This window comes from Chlorocebus sabaeus, chromosome 13 (genome assembly GCF_047675955.1).
Source record: "Chlorocebus sabaeus isolate Y175 chromosome 13, mChlSab1.0.hap1, whole genome shotgun sequence".
Lineage (NCBI taxonomy): Eukaryota > Metazoa > Chordata > Mammalia > Primates > Cercopithecidae > Chlorocebus > Chlorocebus sabaeus.
Window position 1 is genome coordinate 13,877,458 of NC_132916.1, and position 27,262 is coordinate 13,904,719.

The window sequence follows — 27,262 nt, forward strand, 5'->3', positions numbered from 1 at the left end:
GGAGTCTGAGGCCAGTTTAGGCAACACAGTGAGACTCCATCTCCACAAAAAATTTTAAAAATTACCTGTTTGTGGCAGTGCACATGTGTGATTCCAGCTCCTCAGGAGGCTGAGGTGTGAGGATCACCTGAGCCCAGGAGTCCGGGCTGCGGGGAGTTACGATGGTGCCACTCAGGAGGCTGAGGTGGGAGGATCAATGAGCCCAGGAGTCCGGGCTGCAGGGAGTTACGATGGTGCCACTGCACTCCAGTGTCTCGAAAAAAACCAAAATTAAATAAAGAATAAAAAAGTTGCAAAGTATATGTAATTATTTTTCCTATTTTTTCTTCCGTGTATGGAAAGGAAAGAAAATAAAAGCAAAGGTGACATTTAGATAGAAAAAAATTCTTCTTGTAGGCCCTCTGAGAGCAGAGAGAGCATACTCCTACAGGCAAACCAACAGCCACCCTTCCTTGGTGAAGTGTAAACCTACTGGGTTTCCTCAATAATAGTAATGGTAACAATAACAGCCGACACTCGGATAACATCCTATACGCTTAAACATGAGACCTCATTTAATCCTCAAAATAACTCCAGACCTTAGATATTATCACTATTCCCATTTTACAAAAAATGAGTGGCAGAGCTGGGGATTCAAACAGACCACTTTACTCCCAGACCTATCCTGTCTCCTCATTCCCTCACTACACATCCAGCACAGCAGGCTGCAGGTGGAGGCAAAGTGGCTCCACCAGATTTTCCCTAAGATTCAAATCCAAGGAGCCAATACTATACCCCTGAAAAACTAGGGCTCAACCCAGAAACTCTAACTTGGCCTACTGAGTAAGCTGAGAGAGGCCTGTTCCCACCAGAGCAGTATAAGCAAACAAATGCATAGTAATAAATTAGCAATGATTAGCTAAACATCCAAGGATTAGTAAGTGAAGTACTAAAATTTAGTGAGATGTTTACATTTGTTAAACTCTTGTCCTATTTACATGTCACTTTATAAATACTGGCCATTAGTAATATTGCCTAATCTTTAAATTTTATTTTATTTTATTTATTTATTTTTTTTTTTTTTTTGAGACGGAGTCTGGCTCTGTCGCCCAGGCTGGAGTGCAGTGGCCGGATCTCAGCTCACTGCAAGCTCTGCCTCCCGGGTTCACGCCATTCTCCTGCCTCAGCCTCCCGAGTAGCTGGGACTACAGGTGCCCGCCACCTCGCTCAGCTAGTTTTTTGTATTTTTTTTTAATAGAGACGGGGTTTCACCGTGTTAGCCAGGATGGTCTCGATCTCCTGACCTCGTGATCCGCCCGTCTCGGCCTCCCAAAGTGCTGGGAGTACAGGCTTGAGCCACCGTGCCTGGCCATTAAATTTTATATTTTAAGGGTGGGAGAAATAGGAACATTAAGACACAAAAAGGACCAATTTTTTTTTTTTTTTTTTGCACCAATCAGATCACATCTCTCTTAGTAATAAAATTCTTCAATGGTTTCTATGACCTATAGAATAAAATGTAATCTTTTCATGATACACTGATACGATTTGGCTGTGTCCCCACTCAAACCTTATCTTGACTTATAGTGTCCCCATAATCCCCACGTGTTGTGGGACGGACTTGGTGGAAGGTAACTGAATCACGGGGTGGTTTCCCGCAGGCTGTTCTCGTGATTGTGTTAGTTCTCTGTGTTAGTTAGCAGATCTGACGGTTTTATAAAGGGCTTCCCCCTTGCTGGGCACTCTTTCTCTACCCTGCCACCTGCGAAGAGGTGCCTTCCACCATGATTGTAAGTTTCCTGAGGCCTCCCCAGCCATGCAGAACTATGACTCAATTAAACCTCTTTCCTCTATAAATTACCCAGTCTCAGGTATATCTTGATAGCAGTGTGAGAACGAATTAATACAGTAAATAAAGCTTGCTTTATGATCTGGCCTCTAATTATCAATGTAATCCAAAACTGAGGAGTGCTTTTTTTTTTTTTTTTGAGAGGGAGTCTTGCTCTGTCACCCTGGCTGGTGGGCAGTGATGCAATCTCAGCTCACTGCACCCGCCGCTTCCGGGTTCAAGTGATTCTCCTGCCTCAGCCTCCCAAGAAGCCGGAACTACAGGTGTGCACCACCACACCCAGCTAATTTTTGTATTTTCTCGTAGAGATGGGGTTTCACCATGCTGTCCAGGCTAGTCTCGAACTCCTGACCTCAAGTGATCAGCCAGTCTCAGACTCCCAAAGTGCTGGGATTACAGGAGTGAGCCACCATGCCCAGGCTTGAGGGGTGTTCTTTGGAAACATTTTCCATCACACCAGGGAATTCAACATTACAACTATTACCTCTGCCACTCACATTTAATGAACACTTATTTTACATTGGATGTAAAGCTATATGCTTTACATACCTCATCTAATTCAGCTCTCTTAGCAATCATGTTTAAATTAAGTTTCATCATCCCTATTTACAGATGAGGAAAACAAGGCTAAGTGTTTCCTAAACATGATGAAAAATGGCCAATTGTTTAACATGTATTGAAAAAAAGGTAATAACAAACACCCAGAAAAAATCTTATAGGAAAGTCCACCCAAGACAGGATGTGGAATGGGACACTTAAAACTAACCCCAATGTGGGCAGCTGGGGAGGGACAGGAAGAACTAGATCAAAAAAGCAATGTTTTTTTTAAAAAAAGAGAAAAAGATAAAATGAAAGCAAGAAAAAACACACCATGAAAACAAAGATAAAGTATTCACTTGAAGAGAAACAAGCAAAAAATCAAAATGCAAAACAAAAGCAAAGGTAAGTCTAGGTATAAGTATAAGACAAGTAAGTACAGAGGGTTGAAGATGATGGATGGATAAAGATTTATAGATCGAGACAAACGGCTTAGAGAACGGAACGGAACGGAAAGGAAAGGAAGCAGGAAGCAGGAAGCAGGAAAAAGGAAAATATTTTGGTTCTCTCTGAAAAAGACAAGTAGCAGCCACTACAGTCTTTGCAAGATCTGTTACTCTTCTATACTGAAAAATCACAGGAAACGTACATACATTTCTATTAGACAACATTATAAATGTGGACTGCATTTCATAAATATATTGTTGGCTCTGAAATCTTCTTTGAAAAGGCTTAATAAATGTACAAGACAACACACACAAAAATTCTATCATCTCTGCATACTAGAGTCAATCTGATAAAAAGAAAACATTGTTGCTTGGAAGTTGTGTAATCAATTTATTATACTCTTTACATATACCTATCACTATAGCAGTAAGTAAAAAAAAAAAACCAAAATAGGTTGAGGGGACAGAAAAAAAATGTTCATACTCACACATACACCCATCAGAAATAAAAACTGCATGGAAAGATGCAAAAGTATAATCAGCTGCATTAGTATAAGGATCATGCTTTATTTCTATTTTCCGTATTTGTAGTTATAAAACTGTGAAATATATTGTGTACATACACAAATACACACAGCTACATACTCATAAACACATATGTACACATATATTCATACATCTCTTTGCTTATGAGATACTGAAAATACTTAGAAATATAAACAATAACTCTCAACTTATACTTAGCCACAGAAAAACGACGTCAATACATAATCTTTCTCCTTATTTAAAAGCTTTGCACTCTGTACGGCACACCTATTTTGGCCATTCAATGGCCTATATTAGCAATCAAAGCCCCAGTGGGCTAGGACAGCTGTAGCCTTCTAATAGGTGGGGATCTTGAGAAATCCTAACCTAAGAACCTAAATAGAAGCTGCAAAAAGAAAAGTGAAGGAACAGTCAAAAATTTGAAGTGCTCCTTATTAAACCTCTGGCCATTCCTTAAATAAACATCTGATATTTTAAAAGTAAAAAGTATATGATTTAAATATTTTATCATTTTTCAAGTTAAGCATTATTATTCCAACTACTAAATCCTAAAAAGGGTAAAATATTCCAAGTAGAATGAAACACAATGAATGAATATGAAAGAATATGAGCATAAATAACATCCTTTACATATCATCAAGCTTTCAGAGACACTAAAAATGTATTTTTGCTTCATCTAATGATGATGTGAAGTAAAATGTTTGCAAACAGGAAGTTTATTTCTTCTAATCCATAGCCTACAGGACTTCCTAATTATTCCTCATAGCAACACTGTAATCTAACACTTTCAGAAGGGCTGTGATTTTTCTGACATAGATAGAGGTCTTCTAGTGCAGACAAGCTGTGAAAAATTGGGTAGGAGAGAAGGAGAAAGGTGCCGTTTACACATTTATCTGCTCGGCTCACACCTTCGATAGAATAGCACCAGCCAGTTAAACATTCGGTACTGCAATAATTTTGTCTCCATGCTTTTGACAATTTGTTTCACGCCTCATTTGCTATGAAGAGTTAAAACATTTTAGTCAATCTTGAGAAAGCAATTCGATTTTTTTTCCACACCAAAATGCACAATCCATTTCAACTACCAGGCCACAGGTTAAAGTTCAAACTGCAACACAGAGAGAAATCAAGGACTTTCCTTCAAACATCGTGGAAGAAAAAAAAAAACACTAAACTTACATTTATTTTCAGTGGATATAAAACAAAATGAAATAAAACAGCCTTCCACATGTTTGGTTCCAAACAGCCTTTTCTCTACTATTAAAACAAAGCAAAAACCAGACCCCTCCCTGCTCTTACCATCCTTAGACAACACGGCAGAGCCTGAATAGATGCTTCAAGCAGAGGTAGAAATCTTTCCTTATTTATAATGTTGTTTTATTATTTTTTGGTATTACTATTATTTGGTTTTTCATTATTTTTAAAGTTTAGATCACTGCAATACATTTGTACTATCAAAGATAGTTTCAAAAACAATGATTAGCCCAGGCGCGGTGGCTCACGTCTGTAATCCCAGCACTTTGGGAGGCCGAGGCGGGTGGATCACGAGGTCAGGAGTTCCAGACCAGCCTGGTGAAGATGGTGAAACCCCGTCCCTACTAAAAATACAAAAAAATTAGCCGGACATGGTGGTGGGTGCCTATAATCCCAGCTACTCAGGAGGCTGAGGCAGAGAATTGCTTGAACCCGGGAGGCACTGGTTGCAGCGAGCTGAGATTGAGCCACTGCACTCCAGCCTGGGCGACTCAAAAAAAAAAAAAAAAGATTATTCAAGATCCTATCCTACTGATAGCCATCCAAAATTCAAGTAGTTCACATTCTGCACTTGCTAAGAGTCAGGCACAGTACTAGTAGGTTTAAATTGTTAGAAATACTATAAGATGCAACTCAAAAGTCTCTAGAACACTGTCCCAGAAAGCTTTCTACAGTAATGAGAATGTTCTAGATCTATTGTGCAACTTACGACAGAGAGCTACTGACAACAGATTGCACTGCTAAGCACATACAATGTGGCTAATGCCACTGCAGACATTAATTTTATTTAATTAATTTTTTGTATTAAGAGACAGGGTCTTTATCTCCCAGGCCAGAGTGCAGTGGCTCACTGCAACCTTGAACTCCAAGCTCAGGTGATCCTCTACCTCAGCCTCCCAGATAGCTGTGACTACAGGCACACACCACTATGCCTGGCTAATTTTTTAATTTTTTGTAGAGACGGGATCTTGCCATGTTGCCTAAACTGGTCTCAAACTCCTGGGCACAAGTGATGCTCCCGCCTCAGCCTCCCAAAATGCTGAGATTATAGGTATGAGCCACTATGCCCAGCCTAATTTTAATTTATTTTTATTTCCTTTTTTTTTTTTTTGAGATGCAGTGTTGCTCTGTCACCCAGGTTAAAGTGCAGTGGTGTAATCTCAGGTCACTGCAAACTTCACCTCCCGGGTTCAAGAGATTCTCCTGATTCAACCTCCCGAATAGCTGGGATTACAGGTGCCTGCCACCAAGCCCGGCGAATTTTTGCATTTTTAGTAGAGATGAGGTTTTACCATGTTGGCCAGGCTGGTCTTGAACTCCTGACCTTAGGTGATCCACCAGCTTCGGCCTCCCAAAGTGTGGGATTACAGGGGTGACCCACCACGCTCAGCCTAATTTTAATTAATTTTAATTTAAACAGCCACTAATGGCTGCCATACTGGACAGAGCCATTTCAGCGTATACTTTTAATGCTGAAAAGGTTTTTTGTTGGAAAAAGGTTCTTCAGACCCAGGAAATGCATCCTGATTCTGAGTTTTCTCTTTAGGAAGGGGGAAATGTAATGAAAACTAACCAAGTACAAAGATCCCCCTTCACATTCTCATCAAAAGAAGAAATATGTTTCAGTTCAAATCTGCTCTGTAACTGGTGAGACAGGAGGGACATTTATAATAAAAGTACTTGCCATGGCAGGGGTAGGGGTGGGGGTTCCCAGTGGGCACCTTAGAGCCGTGTCACCTAGGACCCCGAAAACAAGAAAACAACTCTTGTTTCACCTGCTGGCTAGGAGTCTTATTACTGTGCAACTTCTTCAATGATTCCATTTCACAGGTCTCCCTAACCAAATGGTATCCTCTTGGTGAGAAAGGAAGATCTTTCTTCATCAACTTTTCCAGTATCTTCAGAGAATATCAAATGATTTGAGGCCAGGTGTGGTGGCTCATGCCTGTAATCTTCACACTTTGGGAGGCTGAGACGGGCAATCACTTGAAGTCAGGAGTTTGAGACCAGCCTTGCCAACATGTGAAACCCCATCTGTACTAAAAATACAAATATTACCCAGGCATGGTAGTGCACATCTGTAGTCCCTGCTACAAGGGAGGCTGAGGCAGCAGAATCGCTTAAACCTGGGAGGCAGAGGTTGCAGTGAGGAGATTGTGCCACTGCACCCCAGCCTGTGCAACAGAGCAAGACTCCATGTCAAAATATATATATATATATATATGAATGCAAGTAAGCAATAAAAAAATTCTATTATAACAACACCTTTCACAATGGAAATTCAGACCACTTGTCCAATTCTACTCATTCCAGTCCCTCCTGAGAGACAATACAGCATATATTAATAAGCAATGGAGTCGGAATGCCTGGGTGCAAACTGCACCTATGCCACTCGCTAGATGTGTGCCTAAAATGAGTACAGCAGTAGAACCTACCTCATAGAAAATGCATATCGAGTTCTTAGCACAACGCTTGGCACCTAGAAATTGTTTGATAAATTATTTTATATTATTAATTATTCAATACTTAACATTTCACTACAACAGCAAAACAACTGATTTCCCTTTGAGGTTCCACATATCATGAGGGAATCTGACCTACAGTCTGTAATACTTGAGACGGGACATGTAGACTAGTTGGAATTTTTTTTTTTTTTTTTTGAGGCGGAGTCTCGCTCTGTGGCCCAGGCTGGAGTGCAGTGGGGTGATCTCCACTCACTGCAAGCTCTGCCTCCCAGGTTCCCGCCATTCTCCTGCCTCAGCCTCCCGTGTAGTTGGGACTACAGGTGTCCACCACCGCGCCCAGCTAATTTTTGTATTTTTAGTAGAGACGAGGTTTCACCGTGTTAGCCAGGATGGTCTCGATCTCCTGACCTCGTGATCCGCCCGTCTCGGCCTCCCAAAGTGCTGGGATTACAGGTATGAGCCACCGCGCCCGGCTGACAAGTTGAAATTTAAAGAGTGGTTTTGTTATAAATATATGGTAGGAAATACATACCTGTGCAACATGAGTCATTTTAACATCAGAGAATAACCTATACACACAGACAGAAAACTGTTTCAGATCTGCCAAGTATTTTAGTGTCCAATCCTGAACGACAGCTCTCAAACACAAGCTTTCAGAGGCAGTAAAGAGAAAATGTACAACAACAACATTTACTCATGCTGACCATGCTTTAACCCAAGATTTTTGCCACACAAGTGGCAATCACCAAAACTAACTCCCCAAATGCAATAATCTCTATGAAGTTTCTCCAGACACTCAGAGATGTCTCCACCAAGCCAGCTGACTCACCACATCAAGGTGACAATCTACTTTACCGAAGAGATCAAAGGTACCCAAAATATACTGGTAGTTCAATATATTACAAAACTAATCTTCAGGAAATATCTGTAAATAGTCTTCCCCTCAACCTACAAATCTAGCGAAATATTCTCCACCCTCAACAAGGTGTGAGGGCTGCACAGGCTTTGGAGTTCATCTGCCTCAGGGCTGACTCCTGGTACCATCATTTATGGCCTTGGCCAAAGCACATGCACCCCTCTTTGTACTTTACCTTAGAATCTATAAAATGCAGAAGGCAAAGCCTGTCACCTAGGAGTGCTAAGGGAACTCTATCACCAGCATACTCTGAGCCCCACCGCATGCCAGACACGACCCCAGGCACTGGGTCACAAAGAGCCAGGCGTGCTCCCACCTTCCCGAGCAGCTCCAGACCCACCGGAGAGGAGGAAGGGTGGGTGGACATGCAGGGGCCCCCGGCAGGGAGCGACCAGCACAGGGCCCGGCAGAGAAAGCAGAGCAGCAAGCGCAGGCGCTCCACCCTCTTCCAGCGAAAGAAGAACACACCAAACACCCCGCTCCTCTTCCAGCTGTCCAGAGCCTTTTTCTGGCTTCCTATCCATCTCTCGCTCCACCTACTGCAACCTGCCGCCTTCCTGACCACTCTTCTGAAGATCACCGGTGACGAAATGACCACAATGCCCGCCCCCAGGCTTACTGGGCATTCCTCAGTGCTCACCTCAGCTGTGCATGTTTTGCTGCCAGAAACGGCCTTCCCGTGCCACCCGTGGAACTCTCCCCAGCTTTTCCATCGCCCTTTCTGGCTCTCTGGGTGGCCCCTCTTCACCCCTAAAGGTTGGTGCTCCCTAGAACACCCCGGCACCTCTCTCCTTACCAGGCACACACTCCGCGGGGCAGTGTCATTGGCCTCTCAGCTGGCACCTCAGGCTGCGGCCCTTGTCCCCTCCTCAACTGCACATCCCTCTTTTCCTTCTGCTCCAGCATCTCCATCGAGCTGTCTGGAACCCATCTCAACCCAACATGTCCAAAACCACAGCCTGGCACCAAGTACATGAGATGATTCAAAAGCAGGAACACCTTCAAAAAATCCAGCACTGTATGATTCCTTCCCATGGAGTCAGGTCAAGAACCTTGCGCTTGTACCCCCTCTTTTGTCCAGCCTTGAGGAAATAAAGGTGGCATCGGGGCTGCCACTGGTCATTTCAACCGCGGGCAATGGAAATGCTACATTTAACAACTGTCCTGCGGGACAAGAGGCTCAGGCTGGGCATCTGAAAGACCAGAGAAATAGCTGCGATGATTCCTCTCCAAACTGATTTCACTGCATATTCATCCCCAGCTCCTTCAAACCCAATATTTAAAAATGTTCCATTATTTTGAATTCCCTTGTACTGCTGTTCATCCCTATAATAAACGGCAGCACCCCCATGTGGATGGTTGGTCTGCTGTCTCTGGGATTAAACTTCACTGGAAGGTAAGCCTTATGAAAGCAGGGACTAGGTTTTGTCACTGTGGTATCCCCAGCCCCTAGAACACTGCCACAAGGCAGGCACTGAATAGATACCAACATCTGAGTAAACAGCAGCAGCTATTTGAAGAACGAGGGAAGTATATATACAATGGGGCATGGTATCTGGCAACTGCTGGCAATCAACTCAGGCCTCCCAACCACCCCAAATCTGACTCCCCACTCTCCTTTCCCAGGGTCTTGGGGTATGGAAGGCATCCCTCCAAATGCCTCTTCTACCAGGTTGGTGTCTGAGGCTCTCAAAGACCTCAAAGCGCATGAGGCTGGGCCTGCTCCTCACTGACCCTGCCGGCTCGGAGGCCCCAGGCTCTGGCTTCTGCTCCTACTCCCACCCCAGGGCTTAGCAGAGCCCACCATTTCACCACTTGTCTGCTTCCGCAAGCCCCGCACGCTAGCCTGCGCCCACAGCTGCATGACGAACTTCTCCACTTTGTCCTTGTAAAATGGCAAAAAGGGTAACTATCCTCTATGCCTGGAAAAGGAGGAAATGGCTTGATTCTTCTCCAACAGAGAGAAGCTCATGAGCATTCTGACAGTTATTTTCTTAGGGCTTTCTCAGCTGCTTCAGAATGTTCTCATTGCTGAAATCTAACCACTAGATGAATGATACATTACTACTGAAATTCCCCGAAAGAAATAACACAAGTAGACAGGTGTTAGCTTTCTAGGCAAAAGATACCTTCCATCACAATGATCGACATTTAAATGTGGCTGCTAAGACACTGAGATTGCCCAGTCCCTTAATTTAAAAAATAAATAAATAAATAAAGGTCCAGTCTTAAGAGACACACAGCAAAAGTCTAAAAAGCAGGTTACAGATTTTGTTGTTTTTTCTTCCTGTGGGCTCTTAAAATAAACTGCCCGCTCATTTGCTTGAGATGGGTGGGGCACAGTCAGCTTTAACCTGAAAAACTGGAAATCCATGATTACTCTGATAGTGATATGTTACCATAAACAAGAAAGCAAGATAAAATATTATAAAATAGGAAACAAGAGACAGCAAAGACTTCATTGAATTCTAAGCTAAAAACGGAATTACAGGGGTATGCCATTTGGAAATAGTCTCGGCCTCAAATTACAGAGAAAGCAGATGAGCGCACACGCTGAAAACCCAGAAAACAGGCATGAGCAAAGCAGTGCCGAGCTTTCCCACCGCAAACAGGCATGAGCAGAGCAGTGCCGAGCTTTCCCACCGCGCAGGAACTGCGGCAGGACTGCTTACGCGAAATTTAACTTAACACCCCTTGTCTAAGACAAGGTTATGAGCTAAACTGAATTTTTTTAAAAGCCGTGAGATGTAGTTTTATTGGCAATTAGAAGAGAGGAATAGTTGGGGACATAAAGAGAAACTTTTCCCAGTACTGTACTTTACCCATAAGGCATCATAATAATGAAGAGAAGGAAGGGCGCAGAGGGGTCTCGGGAACCCTCCCACACCTGAGGAGGCCTGGGCAGCCTGGGGAGGGCGGGAAAGAAGTCGTCCGCTGAGTGCTTTCCACAACCTCCTGACACCACTGAATCTGGCTCCAAAATGACCGTGTGGCAACAAAGACAGAAATAATCAAGACATACATGAAATAACCTCACTGAAGAACTGGAGGAGTTTTCTGCCTTACATCTGTTCTTTTAACTATGCATTACCGTCTTGATGATTTTTAGATATGCTAATTTTGGTGTTTGGTTGACAACTTTTAACACCATAGTAGTTCAATCTGGGTACATAATGAATATTATATTTTGTTGGTTGCTTACTCTAAAATTATCTCTCATCCGGCTGCCTGGATTTCCCCTTCTCTCCCACCTTCCGGTCTCCCTTCCCTTATTCTCTCTTCCCACCTCCTTGGACTCATGGATTTCTGGACTCGTAAACCCCAGCGAATCTGAGACACCGTCCAGTCTGTGTACCAATTCTCTTTCATCCAACACAAATGACCTAGCACCCACTGTGTGCTGTCTTACTCCTTTCCAGGCCCTGCAGCAGCCTCCGCCTCCTGAACCAGCCAAGCCAGGGGGAAGAGAATCCAGGCTTTCCTCTAAACGCCTGCTGACTAGGTCACGGCTGCTGACTACTTCACGGCCGCCCCAGGTAACGATGCAATGACCCAGACGTGGTAGGGAGCAATGACCCAGATGATGGTAGGGAGTTTCTCTGAAGAGCAAATGTAAATTAATGTCTGGTGATGTGATCAGAAAAACCCAATGCCATCCTCCAGCCCTTGTAGCCCAAATTCTTGCCTCTTCTATGTCTGATAATGACTACAGAGCCAAAATACACTAAAAGCTCCTGAACTGTAAGAATGTGGGCCAGGTGCAGTAATGCTCACGCCAGTAATCCCAGCACTTTGGGAGGCCAAGGCAAGTGGATCACTTGAGCTCAGGAATTCAAGACCAGCCTGGGCAACATGGCAAAACCCCCATCTCTACAAAAAAAATAACATAAATTACCCAGGTTTGATGGTGAGTGCCTTAACTCCAGCTATTCGGGAGGCTGAAGTGGGAATCACTTGAGCCCAGGAGAGAGAGGTTGCAATCAGTGAACCAAGATGGCACCACTGCACTCCAGCCTGGGTGACAATGTGAAACTGTCTCCAAAAAAAAAAAAAAAAAAAAGAATGTGCCAGGCTCCATGGTTCATATGAACGACTACACCCAGACTCCCAGGCCTCCCAGGTCAAGGCAGGAGGATCGCTTGAGCCCAAAAGTTAGAGACCAGCCTGGGCAACATATCAAGACTCCATCTCTACAAAGAATTTAAAAATTAGCTGGGCATTGTAGCATGCACCTGTGGTCCCAGCTACTCGGGAGGCTGCAGTGGGAGGACTGCTTGGGCCCAGGAGTTCAAGGCTGCAGTGAGCTGTGATCATGCCACAGCACTCTAGGCTGAGCGACAGAGCAAGACTCTGTCTCAAAAAAAAATAAATAAATAAAGAAAACAACTGTACATGTCTTCACAATAACAAAAAAATAAGTCTTTTTTTTTTTTTTTTTTTTTTTTTTTTAATGTTACCACTAGCTCTTCAGTGACCCCTGTGAGAGGCAAAAAGGTGGCCTTCCAGGCCATTCCACAGCCTGGGTGATTCTGAAGCACAACTGGGTTTGAAAACCACTAGGTTAGTGGAAAGAATGTAGGCTTTAGCACCAGACAAACCAGGGTATTGAACAAATTTCTAAATTGTACCAGTTTACCTGTCTATAAAATAGAGATAATGATAATGTCTTTGCAAGACTGTTGAAAGGACTGCAGATAATAAGTGCAATGTGCCTGGCACACATAGTAGGAGTCCATTAATGGTAGTCATTATTACTATTACTACTGCTTTTTGTTATAGCACTATTATTTATGGCTCTTCTAAGTCTTTCTCTAAACCTACATTTCTTTATTTGAGAGGCAAGAATGAGAAGCAGCATATCTGTAAGAGTTTTGCCAATCACTCCTGACTAGAACGACAGGCTGATTTCATGTTTCCCCAAGTATCAGTCCTATGCAGACCACCATTTTGAAAAAATCTTGCAAGGCCTGGCCCAGTGGTTCAACACCTATAATCCTAGCTCTTTGGGAAGCAGAGGCAGGAGACTTGCTTGAGGCCAGGAGTCCAAGACCAGCCTGGGCAATAGAGTGAGACTCCATCTCTACAAAAAATTTAAAAAGTAAGCAGGGCACTTTGGGAGGCCGAGACGGGTGGATCACGAGGTCAGGAGATCGAGACCATCCTGGCTAACACGGTGAAACTCCGTCTCTACTAAAAAATACAAAAAACTAGCCAGGCGATGTGGCGGACGCCTGTAGTCCCAGCTATTCGGGAGGCGGAGGCAGGAGAATGGCGTGAACCCGGGAGGCGGAGCTTGCGTGAGCTGAGATCCGGCCACTGCACTCCAGCCTGAGCGACAGAGCGAGACTCCGTCTCAAAAAAAAAAAAAAAAAAAAAAAAAAAAAAAGTAAGCAGGCGTGGTGGCATGAGCCTATAGTCCCAGATACTCACGAGGCTGAGCTGGGAGGATTGTTCAAGTCCAGGAAGTCGAGCCATGACCGCACCACTGCCCACTAGCCTGGGCAACAGAAAAAGACCCTGTCTCAAAGAAAAAAAAAATCCCACAATGCTCAGCTGCTGACTTACGGCCACCCTGGCATTTCTACTGCCTCCTCTGCACCCAGCTGGCTGCTCTCCTTCACTGTGTGCACCAGGAGGACCACTCTGCACTTGGCCACCCTGACCTTAATGACACGACTGCCTTGCTACTTCTCCAATCGCAGAATTCCCTTTTGCCTTCTCAGGTGCCAGCCATGCCTCATGCCCTCACCCCAGTATTAATCTGATATTAGGGCTGTGCTGGCTGCTGCGTCTTCCCAGGTAGGCATGAAGATGCTGTCATCACTGGATTAGCGCTCCTTATGCCTGCCATAGGAACCGCAGTCCATGAAAGCCCACCCATTCTACAAGATTGTGATAAGATACTTTCCCCAGTTTTTTTTTCATTGTCCTCATATGCAAAAGAAACAAGTCATCCTAGGGTCAAAGGATAATTCTGCTTCCCCTATAGTCTACTATATCCATTAAGCAGATTCCCTACACAGACATCCTAAGGACTAAACCTATTTTACACCCATAGAAAGAGCCAGGTATCTATGACAGCTCCCACAGTGCCTGTAACGGATGCTCTGACCCACGGTATTTCATAAACCCTAATGTACACAGGAAAAGCTCAGCTTTGAAAGCTATACAAAAGCACTCATAAATTTCAGACTGCCCTAAGCACCCCTCCTTTTGCTAAGACACTAGCTGGAGTACCACTTCAGACCTATTATTCTTATGACGACAACTTTCCTTGTGCATCTCGTCCTATCAGCCTACTCAAGCACCATGACTATTATTTATACTGAATTTTACATTAACTGCAAGTATGTTTATTAACAAAGCAAAGATAAATGTTCTTTAAAACTAGTTTTGTCTAATAAAGATCCAAAAATGCGCTATTAATTACTTGTATTCATCATTACACTATGATGTGTCTCACTGTGTTGCCCAGGCTGGTCTTGGACTCTGGCCTCAAGCAATTCTCCTGCCTCAGCTTCCCAAAGAGCTAGGATTATAGGTGTTGAACCAGTGGGCCCAGCCTTGCAAGATTTTTTCAAAACGGTGGCCTGCATAGGACTGGTACTTGGGGAAACATGAAATCAGCCTGTCGTTCTAGTCAGGAGTGATTGGCAAAACTCTTACAGATATGCTGCTTCTCATTCTTGCCTCTCAAATAAAGAAATGTAGGTTTAGAGAAAGACTTAGAAGAGCCAGAAATAACAGTGCTATAATAAAAATAGCTATTACAAAGCTAAGAACTCTCGTATGTGTAAAGCTTAGAGCTTCGATTCATAGATACTTAGAGTATCAATTCATTTCAAAATTCCACATACAGGCCATACATTCATCTCTCCATTTTTAAAGGATTTCTGCTTTTGAAAGACTCATCGAAATTGTCCACCATGTCGAAAGTATTTAATTCCTAGCATTAGAAAATAAACAAAAATTCAAAGATTTCAAAAATATAGTTTGGAAAGGAAGAGAGAGAGGAGAGTCAAAATGAATTAGCAATGCCCATAATAATGTCCTTTTTTAAAAGGACACGGTTCCAGAATTCCTACATTTATCTCTCTATCTCCATCTGTCAGTTGCTCTTCGGATCCCGCACATCAGCACATTATGCACGGACGGTGGGTATTTTCACCCTGGACCAGGTAGAAAGCTTGCCTGCCTGTACACGCTGACTGCCTCCCTGTGTTATCTGTCCGCGTTCCGTTTGAATCCAATTTCCTTGCATTACCTCTGCCCAGGTCAGGGATGAATGGCCGTCAAATTCCCAGTGGAATAAAAAGAAAAACCCTTTTCTTCCTGAGGCAGCAAGTTTCAATTCACAGAGCACATGGCTAATCTACATATGTGAAGGTCACGGCACTTCAGTCAAAGAGGTTAAGAATGGAACAGCTCACGTAAGGGGTTGTCTTAAACATCTTGGCATGATGCCCAACAAGTAAGACTGTTGAAAAGCAATAGATAGCTTCTGGCAGCAGCAAGGGGAAAAATATTTTGATCATGTGACGCCATACACATTACCTCGTTTATTTCATGTGTGAAAGTTTGAGAGTCCCTGAAAAATACCACATATGCAAATCAAATCCAGATTTCAGCTTTACCAGTTTAGCCACGCTAGTACACCTTCCTCTTCATAAAATACATTTATATGGAATTTCTGGATGCACCAAGAATAAAACTTCAACATATTGACAGCCAGTTGGCTCAAATATCTTAACAGCTGATTACAACTTCTTTGCATTAGTTTTCCCATGAAGCATGAAACTACTTAGACCGGGAAAGGGTATTTAAACTAAAAAAGCATATTCTTTTAAGTTATCCAAATATAACTGTTTTAAATAAAATTCATCTTCTCCATCTCTATTCTTCTCTCCTCGCTAATAATATAGCAATATGGAAAATTACAGAAATTTTGTGCACAATGAAAGATAAAACACAAAACTGCTTTCTTTTCAATTTCCCTCTTCAGTAATGAATTGTAGAGTAAAACATTGGTGCTTCTAAGTGCTTGTAGCTCTGACCAATATCAGAGTGGAGGAGGAAGGACAGAGTCTTACCATATACAACAGACATGGGTGAAAGAGGAAAAGTCAGGATGGCAGAGGGCATGTCTCTGCCTCCTGTATGCATGGCGCCTTCCTGAAATGCGTTCTGCATCAGCCAATTCAGGTTAAAGGGAGTTGGCACTAAGATGGGGCGGGGGGGGGGGGGGGAAGGGATGATTTCCACACCCAGCAAAGTCATAACAAGTATGACTGTAATTTTTAAAACTTTCCAACAGTCAACAACAATAAATACTTGTTTAATACACAAAGAAAATAAAGCAGAAGCAAAAGATCCATTTTACCAATTTAGAAATTGTCTGCCAACCACCCATTTCCTTCAACTCAAAATTCAGATTCCTTATGAGGCCAGAATTATTAAGTCTATATTTCTAATTAAATGGAATACTAAGTAAAATTTAAACACCCCACAAACTATCTTAATTAATTTAATCACCACTACTTACTCAGTAATCTAAGGATATCACTCTATGCTCAACAATTAATATAATGTTTAACAATTTACAAATATTTTCTGGATATCTACTTCTGTGATAGTGCCCCTACACCAACATCACTAAATGTTTATTGATGGTAGGAAAATTAAATTCTTCAATTATAAATCTTTTGAATTTATTTCCTCACCAGTTAAAAATATGACTGTTTAAAAAAAAAACAGGAAAACTACAGCAAACATTTTAGAATTGCTCAATAACTTACTTTTCCTAAACACTGGACAAGGTAAAAACATATCAGGAAATTTGAAAACTGCCATGGTATGGATTAGAACTAAGCTTCAAATATAAACCTATTAGCTCTGAAAGACTGATAGGCTGCTAAGTAACTTGTTAAATTAACTAATAGAGAATCACCTCTAACTCATTTTAATTCCCTATTCATGAGAAAATACAATCCTTGTTACTCTATTAAAATGTCCTTTTCATTGCCAAGCAGCATACAAGTTTCTTACAAAGTTTAGTCCTCACGAAAATTCCATGAGTTAAGCATTCTTTCCCATTCTTTGACAAATGAGGAAACCACCCAGCACAGAGAAGCGAAGTGTCTTGCCTGAGGTCACACAGCTAGTAAATGTCTAATCTTCCAGTGCTCTCTAACCTGCTAGCTTTTGGCTCTAGCCCTTGCCCCAAGCCCCACATCTCTTTACCTGTTTCTCATCAACCAAGTCTTAGCTCATCAGACCTCCTTTGCTGTAGGAGCCTTCCTGCCTCAACTCCATCCCAGCCTAAACTATATAAAGTGACCCTCTAACATCAAAACTTGTTTCACAAAATTCTTTACACCGTACTGTGTAGCATGTTTACTTGTCCTTAATTACTGCACTGTCTATTTGTTGAAGTCAACACAGGATCCCATCACCTAGCATGGTGCCCGGCGCACAGTGGGCTCTTCACAAACATGTGCCTTCTGCCCACATTATCGCCGTGATGACACAAATCTATAGTTCCAAAGCCCTGACGTAGATGGTTCAATACAGTGAAGTAAATGAACTGAGTATTAAATCCTTCATGTTACTGATGTGAACGCTTTTCTTTAGCAGAAAAATCACCATATGAATGACACCCAAAACAAAATCCAAATTAGGATCACTTTCTCATCAATGTCACGGCACCAAAGAACAATCTCCAAGTACAGTGACCTTCCACGTAGAATAGCAAATACTGACCAAATGGATTTCCCTGCAGCTGATGTTGGAAATGAGTAATACATTCATTAGGAAAGTTTCAGTTTGGATACATCATCAACTACTCCATAAATACTTCTTAGATGGTGCACTTTGAGGTATAGATATAGTCTTTCTGCATAAGAACTACAGAAGAAAATTGTAGCCATTCACTTTAATTTCCACTTTGTAAAACACCAGGAGTCTATGATAATTCACCAGGGAAAATTAAGGATCATGTGTCATCTTTACTCTGTGTATCTGAAGCACCAAGTGGTGCTCAGTAAGTATTTGTTCATAATAGAATTACATTTTGTCCCTGATAGTTTTATAAATCTCAGAATTTAAAAAAAAAAAAATGTTCTTTATATATTTGAGGGAGGACCCTGGTATTCTTAGATTTGAAATTCCTGTTTTGACTAAGAGCAGCCCTAACCCTCCATGTGTAGTAAATTATAATTTTGCTAAGGATCAAGTCTAAATCATATATTCAGTGAAGTTGAAGCAAACACAGAAGCAAGTTACTCAGCTAATGAGAGACCAAAGTCTAGCACCCAAAAGCTCCAAGAAGCCTACTTTTAAATTTTCGCAACTTCGTTCCTTTGCAAAAAGTAATTCTCCTAAGAAGCCAGTCATTTTTTGCAGATCATCAAAGTGGGAAAGTTTAGGAAGTATAACAGAGAAATGATTGTTGGCCAGAGAAGAGACTACTAATTAATATGAGGGATGGGATATTGAATGGGGCAGCAGCTTGGGTCCAATGGCATCAGTCGTAGGCTCAGTGGGTAAACCAAAACTAATTTATATAACTGCTGAACAAGAGTCCCAATCAGTACAAAACCACATTCTGTAAGGGAAACTAGAGTGGAATGCAAAAATCTATGTATTTGCACAGGTCTCAGTTTATATTCACAGAATATGTCTGGGCTCTAGTGTAGTTTAATAAGCTGTTCAGTGGTGCATAGCTGATTAGGCACTATTTGTTTAAAAATTCAAAGCAGCACAAAATTTTGGAGCTGGGAGGGGCTGAGCATCACCTAATTGATGCCAGCAAGGGCTTGTCCTGTGTCAACCACACCCCAAAGTGCAGCAGGACCAGGCAGAGAATGAGAAAACAAGCCCCACATGGGAAGACAGGTAGGCAGAGAAGAGAGGGGCCACATACAGATGCCACAGACACACATCGATGACCTCAGTGAAGGTTTTCAACAACCCTGCCCTGCAGCCAACATTCCAGGTAAGGAAACTGACCCCTGCTGGAGCGCAGACAAAATGGGTGCTGAGGTCTCCGAATGAGCTAAGGTCTGACCAACTCCAAGCCCGTGATCTTACCATTACATCAGGATGCCTCATCATAGAGGCTTATTCGCTCACGAATCCTCAGAATCACCAAAATAAACTAATACACAGCAAACATGCCAGTCCCCTCGGAATTATGTCTGCTTCTTCAGAAAGATACTTGCTCAGCAGTAGCAATGTTCCACATTCCTATTTCCAAGGTCATTTATAATTCATTGGGTAAAGTGAATTTATTATAAAATATACCAGTGGTAACACAAAATTTAAAGGGCATTAAAATGGGTGTGTAGCTTGATATACGGTCACTGAATCTTAAAAGGTGGTTCTCAAGATTTCACAAATTAGATGGCAGCTTCTAAATGAATTTTAGAATTAACAATCATTTCAATATAAGGCTATGAAATATGGTGAGTGGTTTAACTTCTAAGATGCTCATCACAAAAAGAAACAGTAGATACTAAGAATTCTGGAACTGCCTCCACTAATCATCAATGCCTCGCTTTCTGAAAGGTTTATTTCAGGACCCAGAAGCAGTAGCTGAATTTACTCCTCAGCCAGCATACATTATCTAAACAGTTACCAAAAATACCCCAGCAATCCAAGTATCTTCCTAAATCTGAACAGACTGTTTTAACTTTTTTTCCAAGAATCTATGTAATGTAGAAAACTGAGAAAAAGAAAAAGGACCATTCTATATAAATTTGAAAGTGATTATATTTTCCTTCTTTTAGTTATTATTCTCGGCAGTGGATCTGTATTTTGCTCTGGCACAAAGCCAGTAATTGATTGGTAGAAATGGAAAAGAGTCACTAGATCACGTCAACTGTATCACAACAACCTACAATTGTTGTTGGTCAGATTTTGTTTTGCCAAAATGTACTCCCCCACCCGAAAGAAAAAAAAAAAAAGGCAGGCCAATAGACTGCTGACCCACATGGTTGCTATCTGCACTTTGTTTAAATGAGCCAGTTCTAAGTCAATGATGTCAACAACACCACAATCCAGGTATGGAGGGAGCAAGCGTTAGCAGTATCTCTGCATGATCCACACACCAACAGCAGCGATCTCCAGACCCCAGCTATTGTCTGTCTCTGGCACAGGGCTGATTAAGAAAGTGGGAGCTCAATAAATATTTGCCCATTGACTGTCTGGAGTTAGATATTTATCTAACATATACCTCACTGCATACACAAATGCTAAATGTTTACACCTTAAAGAAATAATTATTGCTTCCCAGTACAAGCTCTTAAGTAACAGTTCATTTCCTCTCTGTGGAAGCTGGTGTTAAAAGTACATACTGATCTTATGAAGACGTGGTTACCTATCAGCAGGAGCAGCAGTTCCAGTCCAATTCCAACACTTTACACCAACTAAAGACGCCTGTTCGTGAGACCAGGCAGGATCTAGAAGTCTCCCTTCACAGCTGCCTTTCAAATGTAATTCTAAAAGGTCAATCATCTTAATTTAGTAATTTTCCACATACAAAGAGTTTCTGAAGTTCTGCAGAGGACTAAAAAGTAAAAACATGAGGGGGAGGCACAAATTTGGCGGCAGAGAACACTATGGAAAAGGACATGGCACCACCTAGACTCTGGGTTTGCTCTGGGTTGGCGGGGGTGAGATGGCCAAAAACTTCAAACACAGAAAGAATAGAAAAAAAAGTTACCACTATAAATGATTTTCACTAATAGTGAGAAAATAAAATTAATAATTTTTAAGAGACTACAAATGCAAAAGGTGGGGGAAGGCAAGGGAAAAGTGAGAACGGTAACAGTTCATTGCCACACCGTATTATCTAACCAAGGCCCAGATTTCTCTCAACAAAATACCCTCAAACTTTAAACCTTAGAAAGTTTCCAAAAAGCTGCTTTTCAAACTTTTAATAACGTAACTGGCAACGAAACTACTAACCTTCGGAATACATATCTCCAAAGAGACTAACTCTATGAGGATTACCCCAAAGTTAGAATTGAAAGAAAGTAATGTACTAATAAAAAACAAAAGCAAACAAAAAAATACCATCAGCATCCTGATGGAATGTCTGTGGAAGAATTTACTCACAAACTATGAAGTGATCAGATTAATGGTTACAAAAACAAGATGATTTTACTTACAATACACATTAGTAGCTAACAATTTTAAAGAAAAGAGAAAAATATTTTTATTTCAGTTTGAGAAAAAGGAAAAGTTCTGGGGATAGATGATGACGGTGACAGCCACACAACAATGACAATGTACTTAATGCCACTGGAATGTACGCCTAAAAATGGTTCAAATAGTAAACTGTATGTTACGTATGTATAGCTTACCTCTATTTTTAAAAAATACATATATTTAATTTTTTAGCTTCCCATTACAAAAAAGAGAAAATGTGGCATTATGGTCTAGGATTTCTTCTGGATTTCATCAAATATGGCTTCCCTTCCAGAGTCACCTGATAAGGAATGGCTTCTCGTCTAGTTCTCCAGCTCATCATCCATCAAGGCCCAGGAAGACACTGAGAAGTGCTCCTTACAGAAGATGGTCAACAGAGGGTGAATCTCCTCCAGATTCTGCTGCCATCTACCTGATTTTAATAATGGAAATAAGAGTAGCTATTCGTAAACCAGATATGCTTAAGACTTCAGGGCTTTAGTCTGGTGCCTGATAATAAATCTCATCCAAGAAACAAGTTAATTTCATCATTAGTTCATCTGTCAAACTCAGCAGCCTTCTAATATTCTTGGCACTGATCCATACAGATGTGGGTTTGGAAACTGCCTACTGGATCCTATTCAAATAACTAACTCTTGCCTGGCACGATGGTTCACATCTGTAATCCCAGCACTTTGGGAGGCCAAGGTGGGTGGATCACTTGAGCTCAGGAGTTTAAGACCAGCCTGGGCAATATGGCGAAACCCCACCTCTACGAAAAATACAAAAATTAGCCAGGTGTGATGGCGTGCACCTGTAGTCCCAGCTGCTTGTGCGGCTTAGGCAGGAGAATCACTTGAATCTGGAAGGTCAAGGCTGCAGTGAGCCAAGATCGCACCACTGCACTCCAGTGTGGGTAACAAAGTGAGACCCTGTCTCAAAAAGAAAAACAAATAACTAAATGCAAGGAAATAATTTTATTAGAATTACTCCAAGTCGAAGACTTTGAAAATAGAACATATTTAGTGAAAACTTACTGTGGAAACACATATTCTACTCTGATAAAATTCACTCAGTCAATTAAAGTGAATTGCTAATTAAAACTATATAGTATATGTATATCAATCATTCCATTCACTCAGACATCAGTATAAGGAAAAATAAATGAATACTTAGGACACTCAGGTAACGAATGATACCTAAGTCATTTTATCTTCACCAAATTTCCTGAAGAAAAGTTGCTAAAGTACACCAAGTTTTTAGATCAGAATTAATTCACTCAATTACCCAATTAAACCAAAAGGGCCATTGAGTCTTATTCAAATAGCCTCCAAGCTAGAGAAAAGATATTTATAACAGTTCTACATCTATGATACATAAATAGATTTTTGGTAGAGGAACAGTTTTGCCTGATGTCTCTCCCGGACACCACAGGGAACAGGGTTTGGGATTCCTCAGCCTTAAGCAAGCACACACAGCAAGTGTGCGGTACTACTTTACATATCCACAGAGAACCTGCAAAAACCTCCCTCCCGTTCAGGAAAGGGCACCTCCGAAAAGGCATGCAACCAAAACCACCCAATCCCAGAAAGGCCTAAGCGGTGGATACGGCCCCTTGAGTAACAACAGCAGTGTAAAATGTCACAAAAATTGTATAACATCCAACTTGAAAACCTAAATATTGCAAAAAAATCAAATAATGGAATTGTGTTTGATTAATATGCATGTTCAGCCTCCATAAATCTGTTATTTTATGCAACACACCACAGTTCTGTCAAACATAAATACCGATTTCAAATTTACAAATCTACACATACACCCCAAAATGGAAGTCATACGAGTGAAATATTAGTCCGTTTTCCACCCACATGGATCAAAGCACAGAGCCTCATGAGTTGAGCAGTGTCAGTCTAGCGGAGAGCTGCGAGAAAAGCCTCCAGATTGAGGACATCGGCAAAAAGCTAATACAGAGACCTATGCCAGCACATCCTAAATTTACATCCCCAGTCAGTCTCCAAACTGAGTAGAAAATTTCATGGAACCCTAACAAATGTTCATCAAACCACGCATCTCCTAGGAAAGGGTAAGGGTTAAATAAATGGAATGATCATCTTTTCGGTTTGCCTGTGATACTGGAATTTATCCTAGGAAAACAAGTGTTCCTATTACATCAGAAGTCATCTTTTTAGATAGATACACCCTGCCCAGAATCATAAAGAAATAAAGTCTATTAATAAGAAATAGAACTGAAAACTCAACCGTATTCTATTGTATCTATTCTCTTTAAAAGGTATCTGTGTCTAATAAAACAATCAAATGAGCTTATATTAAGTCTTCCTCTACATTGTCTTGTATTTTTAAAGTCAGTTCTCAAACCAGAATTAATATTTTTTTAATATCAGAATAAAGACGTTATTTTCTTCAATTTCAGTAAAGGAAAATGACATTCAGAGGTTAAATATATTAGTAAAAGTGTCCAAGTGTGATCTGCATTATTCCCACATCCATAACACACTTCTGATACACTATGACATTGAGAAAAATGGAGCAAGTATAAAAAGCCTTGCCAAAAATTCATGACTAAATATAGACAAGCAGAGCCAAAGCAAAGAGGGGTTAAGGTTCCTTATTATAGACTCAAGGTAAGGATATGCTAGTCCCTAGCATATACTTATTGTTTTAGTATTAATATAAACATAAACCTAAGTGATTGCTGTCTTAAAGAGTGGCTACCACTAAAAAAAAAAAAAAATACCAAAATATTGTCAAAAGTATGTACCACAAAAATCAGGACTCCCAATGAAAATGATTTTAAGTCATGCACAATTTCATCCCGGATGATTTAGAAAACAAAACTGCAAACATTTGTTATATTTTCTTTTTCTGTTTTTTTAAAGGATAGGCCTTTTCCATGAGCCACAGTTACTAAGTCCATCTTTTCTAACGATACACAGCCATCCATACTTTGGCAAATATATAAATTTAGGCCACAAAAATTTACTTATAAGATTTAAAATATCAGACACCCTAAGATTTAACTGGGAGTGATTTTATCAAATAATGTACCTCACACACATTTTAAGGTAATGAGGAACTAGTTTGTAGCTTCCTGCTTCCCATGCTAGCTAGTCACTTTTCTTCCAATGGTAAATAAGGCTCTTTTCTTAATACATTGTACTACGTTTTATAAAACTAAAAGTTAAAACAGCATTTATGGAATTCAGTAGAAATGTGGACATCATAAAACCTATGTGTATGAGTAGACCTCAATATTCCTTTTCAGACTGCTCCATCTGAATACTCATCTCACAAAAATCTAATAACAAACTGAATCGTCAAATGGCTTATTTCACTTTTTAAAAAGACCCTTCTCCTACTATATATACATGTTTTGTCCCAATTACGAAAACATTTGCCACCCAATATAAACTATTTCCTGAAATCAAAAATGAAACTAAAAACGTATTAAAAGTCAAAATATTTCATCATTTAACAATGTGATTTAATAGTATTTTATGACCTACAGTCAGGCAGTAATTTAATATTTTAGACAAATGACTGTTTCTTAGTATAATTACAACAACAAACACTAAATAATACTAGCCTTCCAAAAAGAAAAGAAAAAAAGGGATTGTAAAAAAGACGCATTCCACATGTTACACGGTAAGGTACTTAAAAGAAATTCCTGAATCTAGGTCGCATGTCCATCATATTTCCCCCTACCTCAAAAAAAAAAAAAAAAAAAAAAGCTATTCCCAAGGGTCATAGGACATAATGGATTCATTCTCATTCCAAGAAAACAAAATACTGAAAATGATTGGTACTATTAAGAAAAAAATACTCTAAAGCAGCATGGTCCTACATCTGCCTCTAACTTCATTTGTCTCTAGTTTATGAAGATGTGAATTTTAAATTGCTCCTTTAAAAGCAGGCTAACAAAGCAAACCTTTTTAAAATTATGTGGATTTATTTCCATGATTCTTCTCTATAATGTTTTTCCTCGTGTGAATCAAAAACAAGCTGAAATCACAAGTTTTCTATCAAGAATAGAAAAATATATTATCCTTAAAAGCCAAACTCCAATAACTAAAGATCTGAAAGCAGTGGACAGCAGTGTTCAGCCTAGGATTCACAAGATTATTTGTTAAATTCAGCCCTTCCTTCACTCTGACAAGTCTCTAAGGTATGATTATTGTTAAAATACCTCTTCCTCAAATAAATGAGTTACATAAAAATATACATACAATGACTGTTGCTCCCCTCTAACAGATTAGAATTTTTTAAACGTTCATAGCATTAACATGAAAGAAAAATTATTTGGAAAAAACACACCCAGCACAACTTGCTTAGAATATAGTTTCCCTAATTCATTGTGTAAGCAGTTCGAACAAGGCTCAAATTACCTAATCTAACAAAACAATCAAGAAAAAAAAATTCTTGGGGCATTTCTGTATTCTCCAAATCAAAAGCAAATATGAAATGATTGTTAGTATTTCACAGGAATAACTGATTTTTCCCCTTTTCATTATTGTTATCTGCAAAAATATTTATGTGATTTTCTTATTTCGTTTTTTAAATATGTCAATTCTAACCAAAACTCCTCATCCATAAATATCTTTAAAAATTCAGAACTGATAAATCACAAAAAAATGAAACTGAAATCTTGTTTATCAGGTGAATTACACTTCACCAAAATATATTGTTGCCTATCAAAATATTGAAATTTTCAAAATTTTAATGTTATATTAAGCCCCGTGTGCTGATAGAATTCAAATTTTTCCATAGTCGAATTTGTAAAGGGGAGACTTTTATAAAGGCTTTACAAATCCAAAAATTGGTAAAATTCGTGGTTTACTTATTTTTCAATGGCCTTATCCTCAGCCTCCAATTAAAGTCCATGATATATGTAATGTGCATATTGTAAGACTGTCATCAAAGATCAGAATTTTGTAAATGCCCAATACTGGAAACCAGCGAACCGTTTTTCCGTATTTGATCCTCTTATTAATAACTATGATTCATAATAGTTTCGGCTTTAAATACTGAACCTTACATCTGCTTGTAATAGAGCTCAGTTATTATTTGTGGCAAGAATTTTTGTGACTGTACTGCTCAGCACTTCTATTTACATCAGCAGTGCTAAATGCCCAATGGTGAGAGGGGAGCCAATCAGATGGCAGATTAGATGTCAACTCAGAGGCAGCTGTCTGGAGACTATTACAGCCAGTTTACCTCCACAATTCAAATTCCAAACCTTGCAAAGGAGATCAAGTCAGTCTTTAGGCTCAGCCTACTAGCAAGAAACAGCAAGAGTGCAGGACACTTCCTAACAGCGCTGTAGGACTCGGGTGACAGCAAAATAAAGAAAATCCAAATAAATACGATCCCAAAAGATCAATTTTCACTAGTCTGCTATCTTACTGGATTTGCTGAATAAAATGCATGCCTAATCCATGATCAAAATAAGTTCAATTGATCCAGAACGTGCTCCTTTCACATAGTCTCCCTGTTGAAGGTGACTCCCTGCAAGCAGCCCGTAAGCCCAATAATGGATTTTCCTAGCTATTCTAAGGAACGAATCGATGTATTTTAGAATATTGCACCTCCACGTCGTTGTGGATTTTGGTATTATTCCTGCCAGCAAACGTTCAAGCTCGAAGCCCGCACCGAGTGTCTCTGAATGGCTTTCCCTAAGTAGGAAAAACCCACTCGCTTGTCACAAAGCTAACCTATTTTCCCTGCCTGGACCTCGGAAGCCAAGAGGGAACATGCGGTGGCTAAAGGTGGGAAAAAGTTCCTCATTCTTTCCCCCGTTAAAGCACATTGTGGGCGCTCCCAGAGCCGATCGGGTGGCTCTTCGCCCCGGCCGTCCTGGCCAGGAGAACCTATTTGTTACAAAAGCACCCGAACGGTCCCCGCCGCCCCAAACGGCGTCCGCGCGGGTGGCGCCTCGGGATCTCGCCTCGCGTTCCCAGGCCTGGGGGAGGGGGGGGCGCGGGTGGGGGCCGGCGGGGTCGAAGCCACCCGGCCCAGCCCGGCCCGGCCCGGCGAAGCCCTCCCAGGCCTGGACAGCGCGCCGGCC

At 40.9% G+C, this 27,262-nt stretch overlaps 1 protein-coding gene across 9 annotated transcripts in view; it reads right to left on the reverse strand.

Moving 5' to 3' along the window:
* The window catches only part of ARID1B (AT-rich interaction domain 1B), a 440,449-nt gene that overhangs the window by 410,858 nt on the left and 2,329 nt on the right, over positions 1-27,262 (reverse strand). The window lies entirely within an intron of this gene.